General features: G+C 47.5%; 3 non-coding genes across 3 annotated transcripts; 2 read left to right on the top strand and 1 right to left on the bottom strand.

Annotated features, from left to right (window-relative positions):
- Positions 1-290: 290 nt before the first annotated feature.
- TRNAD-GUC lies at positions 291-362 on the top strand. The gene has a single exon. It is a non-coding gene; the product is annotated as a tRNA-Asp (tRNA).
- Positions 363-1,097: 735 nt separating this feature from the next.
- On the top strand, positions 1,098-1,170 carry TRNAG-ACC. The gene has a single exon. It is a non-coding gene; the product is annotated as a tRNA-Gly (tRNA).
- A 3,100-nt stretch (positions 1,171-4,270) lies between these two features.
- On the bottom strand, positions 4,271-4,342 carry TRNAG-UCC. Its single transcript has one exon. It is a non-coding gene; the product is annotated as a tRNA-Gly (tRNA).
- Between the last annotated feature and the right edge of the window lie 2,700 nt (positions 4,343-7,042).

Consider the following 7,042-nt stretch of genomic DNA (forward strand, 5'->3'; position numbering starts at 1 on the left):
AGACTAGGCTGGAGAAGCCCAGGTCCCAATGAGGCTGGAGTAAAAGAGATAAGAAGCAAGTCTGACAGACAGAATTGGAAAGTGTAGGAAGGAGAGGGAGGGTGGGGCGGAATTAGTGTCTTTGGGGATGTCCGGGGAGAGGTGACGATCCACTTAGGAAGAGAGTGGAAGGGATCGAAGTGGTGCAGGATATTGTTAGTGTGGAATAAGATCTGGCAAGTAATGATTGTATTGTTTCGGAGAAAGGGTGGTCGAAACAATAGGAAGAATCTAATGGGTTTCCGACACCTTCCTCGTTAGTATAGTGGTGAGTATCCCCGCCTGTCACGCGGGAGACCGGGGTTCAATTCCCCGACGGGGAGGATCTGCATTTTCGCACATAATACCAAAGTTATACTTCCATTTGTCAGATTTCTTAGCCTCAGGGCCCAAATTCAGCACTCAAAAAAACGCTCTCGCGATATTGGGACCCCAAGAGCCACCGTCAGCATCTTCTTTGGCCAGCGCCAAATACAAGCTTATTGGAAGCTCATGCAAAAGTCCCAGGCTGGTCTCGGCGCCACTCTGGCCTTTAGTTCACAATAAAAGGGACCTTACCTGTGCTCCGTCGTCCGGCTGCGTTCTTGCTCTATTATACTCGAACCCCAACGAAAGCTGGAGGGCTTCAACTGCCCCCCCCCCCCCCCTCCGTACCTGTGTTCTCTTTTCCACAGCCGCACCGTTGACTTGGACTACAGCATCGATCCACTGCGTAGACTAAAAAGCTTCAAGGCTATGGTACTGGGAGGTTGAGGGAAGATAGAAGACTAGGTGCCGGGACTGCCCCGGTAAGGCAGTGAGAGATGTGGCCGAGCTGGAGGGGCATCACGTAGAGTATCTGGCAGAAGTGGCAGGAAGCGTCTAGTGGCTGAAGGCTGTGGGCAAGGAGAACGACTGCCAAGGAGCCAGGAGGAGCTGTGAGCTGGCCTCCGCTCCAATGTGGACTGAGTCCCAGAGCCAGTGCTGTTGCCCGACAGGCTCTTGTGCAGGCACCAATTAGCTGTAGAGACCCCAGACTCTCCCTAAGGTTTTGGCTGAGCTACAGCAGTAGGGCAACAGCGTGGGTGGTATAGTGGTGAGCATAGCTGTCTACCAAGCAGTTGACCCCGGGTTTGATTCCCGGCTAACGCAATTTTTTTTTGCACCCCTCTCTTCCCTTGCCACATAGCCTCCTTCTCTGCCACACTGCCGACTCCTTACCCACACGTAGGAAGACTCTTTTCCAGCACCTGCCCTCTGTCACATCCCTCCCTTGATTTCGCACCTCTTGGGATCCCTCTGGCTCTGTTCCCCAATCTGGGCGAGAGTGGCGCTGTATATCTTTCTTCTCACAACCCCAGCAATCTTTTACGTTGTCCGGGTCATTGGTTGTCAACCTGGGAATCTGGGACAGTGGCGATATCTTCTAAGATTAGGGAAAGGGGAGAGATAATGAGATCAGTTTGGAGTAGGGTGAGTTTAGGATGTTTGTGGGACTTCTTAGAAAATGTTCAATAGGATATTTGGAGTTAAGGTACTGGAGGTTAGGGTGGAGACAAGTGCTGCATAAGAAAATCTAAAAGACATCTCCACGTGAATGAAACTTGCCCGAAGAGGGTACTGGGCTTGAGGGCTTGTAATATGAGACAGGATAGTGAGTGTTGCCTAATCTCTTCACAAAGTCCCCCTAGAGAGTTTAGTCTGTAGCCACACCTTCTCCATAATGAAGAAAAGTAAGACAATTTGGAGGAGGAGGGATTCTTTCTCCTTTAATTGCATCCAGGAGAGTGAATGTGTCAACTGAGAAAACCTAGCCTTCATATAAAGAGGAGTCCTTGAGTTAGAAGAAACAAAGAAATCATTAAAAGAGAAATTGTCAAAGGAACCAAAGGACTAGTACAACAGGGCTCTCAACCTAAGAGTCTCAGGGTGATTTAAGCCTACGGATCATGAGAAGTGATTTGGGGAAGAGGTGGGGGTGAAGAATGGTCAGTTTCTTCCAAAAACAGGTGGATCACACAAGCGGGATATTTCAAGATGTTTGGTTAACAACAGTCAACCACCAGGTTGGTTTGAGCAGAATTTGTGATGTACAGCTCAGCAAGGTCAGCCAGCAAACATAGTGAAGGCAGCTGGGAGTAAATAAGACTTCTGGCTCACTGCAGGCTCTTGATTTGCTCTTTACTGCAAACAGGCTGATTCTATGTCCAGGGCATCTACATAGAACGTTGGCTTATGGAAACAGACATTCTTTTAAAGACTATTTTGATGCTCCCCTCTTAGAGCCCACCCAGGTACCAGGTGACATATTTTGTTGAAACACAATTCTTAAAAAAGCATATTGACAGAATAGCAGTCAAGGATCTCCCAGCAATATGTCAAGAACAGACAGCAAAGGAGGAAAGAAAAAGAGACAATGATCAGAGAAACTCTCCCCCAAAGTAACTATTTTGTGGTCAGGGGTTTCCATTTAAGCCCATGTCTGGAGTCTTGGGAGGGCAGTCACCTCCAGATGCCTGTTTCCATTCTTTCCTAGCCCGAGCCTCTCCTCATTCCACACCTTATTGCCTATCGCACTTCATATTTTATTGATCAGGTCACTTTCAACCTCCTCTTTATTCCATGCCTTCCTTTGTTCTTCAGGATCTGTGCAAATACTTGTGTGCCTTTGCACTGCCTCTTCCCCTGAATTGGCGCTGCTCTGGCTTCTTGTTTCTTTTCCTTTATAGTCAGCATCAGTTCTATCAATATGGGAAGAGTAACTCAGAAAGAGCTTGATTGGCCTCTGAGCCACAGAAGGAGGGAATTTGTAGGTTTGGAGAGGAGCCTTGCTCTCCTGTATATGTTAAACCATAAGATAATCCATCTCTAAACCCTCCAAATTCTGTCTTACTGTTCTCCAGTCTTAAAATATGCAACTGCAAATACTAACTCTCTTTTTTTGGGGGAGAGAAACAGGGTGAGGAGTGTAGGCAAAAGCCCCCTGTCCTGCCCCTATTAGTCATCCTGGAAGTAGAAATTCCATAGAATCTTTTTTAAAATTTTAATTTAATTTTTATTATTATGCAAAACCCACTCCCATATTGGTCATTATTGTCAGAGCACACTCATACAAAACTCCAATCCCCAAGGAATTCCATAAATACGCTAATGTGAAAGATACACACCCATCCAACGCCAAAGGTTCTTTCTGTGGAAGTGGATAGGGATATCCCCTATTAGACTGTATCTTCACTATAAAATGGTGACGAAAAGATCACTAGAACCCTCTGTTCAGTTTTCTGTTGAATCTTACAAGAACTACAATCACTACCACATACCAATAACATTTGATTTGGTAGAACTGCAACAATGACTCTTCTCTACCAAGTGTCTTCCCTCCCTATCTCCAAATCTGACAAGACTGTGGATGAGATAGCCACAGAAAACCCTCTTCTCCCTGTCGGATGTCTCCGTCTCCTCAGATCTTCTCATTTGTGCTCCATTGTTTGCCAGTTGTCTCCCCATTAGACTGTTAGTTCCTTGGGAACAGAGAAGTTCTTTTGCCTTTCTGTCTCCTGACCTTAGCAGAGTACTTGACACATTGTAGAACCTTAATATAAGTTTATTGATTGATTGATTAAATGATAACCCAAAGAATGGTTTTATTAGGCATTTTGTGTGCCGGTTGAGTGTGCACAGACCAAACCTGGACACACACAGATGCAAAAAATATATTCACATTTTGTCCTTTATTTTGTAAGTGCTTGGAAAATGAATAAGGCTTTAAGTCCAGGAGAGAAAAGTGTGAGGAATCCTCAATGTATAGGAAGTACTATTGAAATCTTATTGGAGGAGGTGGATGGGAATGGGCAGGTCTAGCTTAAATTGGATGTTATTTTTGAAGAAAATGCACTGATGGGTGAGATCCCAGTTCCTTTGTAGTGCATAAGTATGTATTCTATCCCATAATGCCTTCCAGCATGACATTTCCAGATGCTAACACACCTAACCTGATACCTTGCATGTTTTGTAGGTACTCACTCGGTCGTTCAAAGAAGGGAAGCAAGGAGGAAATTTGAGTTTGAAAGTCAGCATCCAGACTGACCCCAGGAAAGATCCAGAGGGTGCAACAGGACAAAGGTAGAAAATGTCACTGGAGAGCAGGTGAGAAATCAAGAATGAAATGTGGTAGGGGGGCAGAGGACAGTAGAGTCTTTCAGTCCTCTGTGTTGGGTGGGCAGTGTGGTAGAAGTGAGCGCTGTAAAAAGATTGCATTGGCCGGGAATCGAACCCGGGTCAACTGCTTGGAAGGCAGCTATGTTCACCACTATACCACCAATGCAGATGCGTGGAATATTGGCTTCTTCCAACATCTAGTGAGAGTCTCTGCTACTACCTAGTTGATTCTCTGGTTAATGTCAGCAGAAGAGGCTGTCCTCAGCTGTACTCTCCCTCTAGCTCCATGCGGTAGCTGAGGACAGCCCAGAGCTCCTCTTGACTCCTTGACAGTTGCTCTCCTGGTCCATAACCTTAAGCTCACAGAAAGCTCTGGTCATTTCTGCCAGAGACACAGCCTGCACCCGGATGAGTCTCTGAGGTTGCCACAGCTCTTGTTGGGTTGCCAGTTCTTGCCTCCCACTTCTCCTGACCCAGTCCTCTAAGGTCCCAACCCAGTCCCCTAAGGTCCCAGCCCTTACCCTCTTGGTTCTCTCCTCATCCTTGCCAAGCAGTTCTTTTGCTCTCACTTTCTGGTCTATTTGCATCTGTGAGTGTTTCTGAGCTAGTACTGAGCTTTATAGAAATGTAGACTGCACACCGCCTGCAGGAGAGAGGATGTGAGGACAGACCACAGGGCAGTGGACTGAGTTCCTCGATGCCAGGACCTTAGTGCCCTTGCCCTGGTACAAGTGCCTGGAGTCCTAGCCCGTGGCTGGCAGCCACATGGCCCTCTCCTGCTTGAGTAAGCTCTCTGTGAACCATCCAAAAGTTTTCCCTGGGCACGTCCCATATAGAACCCGGGCTCTAGCTCGAGCTTCCTTTTCGGTCAGAGGCAAGGAACTGTATAAGGGGGGAAACTGGACAGAGGCTACAACTGTTGTGAGATATTTGGTGCCTGTGGGCCTAGAGGGTCTGTGATTGGGCAATTGGGAATGGCCATTGAGTGGCCTCCAGAAAGTGCATTTAGGGCTGCCTCCAAGGTGGAGTCACCTTAGTGCCCAAAAGGCATCTTTTGCATTTGGATACACTTTGATGACCTGGCATGGAGGACTTTGGCTTGGAAAGGAGCCCACTTTGTGAACAAACCCTAGTTTTCAAGTGAAAGGTAGGGAAACACTGATTTGTTCAGCATCAAAGAGGACAGTCAGTTATATTTGGTGATTGAAAGTCTTTTCATTACACAGCCATATTGGCCGGGATGTGGTTCCTGCAAGTATTTTTCATTACTCAGAAAATGTCAGTTCAGGAAAATGAGAGACGTTAGCAAGGGATTAATTTTGGGGTCATGACAGGAGACTCCTGTAAGTAGATCCGCTAATAAAGCTTGGTCTGATCACCCTAGCTTTGGGTACTTCTTTCTTTGGGAAATGCTCTGTCCCAAGCCCTGATAGCCAACACTTCCTCTACCTCCAAAGCTCGCTTCTAACATGTCTCACTAATTCTACCAGGCGAGTTGCCTCCAAGCTACCCCATTCCTTCCATTCTCCTCCAGGACGCCTGTCGTTTTCCAACATTAAAGAGACGTCTCTCTCTCTCTCTCTCTCTCTCTCTCTCTCTCTCTCTCTCTCTCTCTCTCTCTCTAAGGAAAGAATTCTACATGTGTGCGGTATGTGATCGTGTGGGTGTGTGTCCCTGTGTTTCACCCCTCTGAAACACCCTGTGTTTCACCCCTGCAGTTTATGGGCACCTCACGATAGCGTTTTTGAACGCATAAAAGGAAATCTAATTAAAACCAACGAAATCGATGGTTTATGAGATAGATAGATAGATAGATAGATAGAGAGAGAGAGAGAGAGAGAGAGAGAGAGAGAGAGAAAGGGAGAGAGACTGACCTAGTTCGAGAACTCTGAGTTAAAACCCTTTTCCTTTCTTGACAGTCTTTATGAAACTGGCAATTGTTCTCTAACAAGACCTTCCCAGGGAAATGTAGAATGGAGCGGAAGGTGGGGGTGAGAGAGTTAGGAGAGAAGATAGGGCAGGAAGAATAATCGGAGGAGGGGAATTAAGGCAGTTGGTGTAGGGAGATAGGCTTGATAGAGAGAGTGGTGCGGTGGGAATGAGCATTTGCAGGTTGGTGGGCGATGGGTAGAGGTGGATAGAGCAGCTGGAAGGCAGAGCAGTTCTTGGACATAGCATCGGTTGCTCCATTTAGAGCCTGGCTCTTCCTGGTCCATTTTCACTTCCGCTGCAAAGTTGATCTGGTCCTTGTGCCATGCCAACCTCATTCTTTCCTGCCCGTTGCCCATTTTGGGGGAATGCTCTCCCCCAAGGTGTCCGGGTGAAAATCCCCTAGGCCCCTCAGGAATAAGCTGTGCTTTACAGTTGATATGCCTCTTGCACACTCATTCCCCGGTATGCCCTGGTCACATCTAAGTTATCTTCTCCCCAAAGGCCCTTCAGATTTGGAATGCATTTCCTGGCGAAGCCCGAAGTTCCCCCGGGACATTAGACCCGGCGAGAGGACCCTTCTACATTTCTTTCCTTCTCTGAGCAGCTAGCCTGGCGCTCCCCTCCGCTGGACCCTGGGTGTCAACCCCCTCTCGGCTCTTTCATTCCCAGTTCTAGTGACGCGGAAGTGCGTCAACGCTGGGCTCACCGCAGGCACTTGGGGTGCGCTTATTGGAAAGATAGCAACCTTGGAGGGAGTGAGCTGCATGTGTTCCCCAAAGAGAGAGGGTAGGGGACGCAGATGGTCTGAGCTCGGAAGGCATCTTCGGAATTTTCCCATCCGAGCTGAAGGAGTGAGTGCAGTGTAGACTCAGACACAAGCAGAACACAGACTAGGCTGGAGAAGCCCAGGTCCCAATGAGGCTGGAGTAAAAGA

This window comes from Gracilinanus agilis, unplaced genomic scaffold, assembly GCF_016433145.1.
Source record: "Gracilinanus agilis isolate LMUSP501 unplaced genomic scaffold, AgileGrace unplaced_scaffold57899, whole genome shotgun sequence".
NCBI classification, from domain to species: Eukaryota; Metazoa; Chordata; class Mammalia; order Didelphimorphia; family Didelphidae; genus Gracilinanus; species Gracilinanus agilis.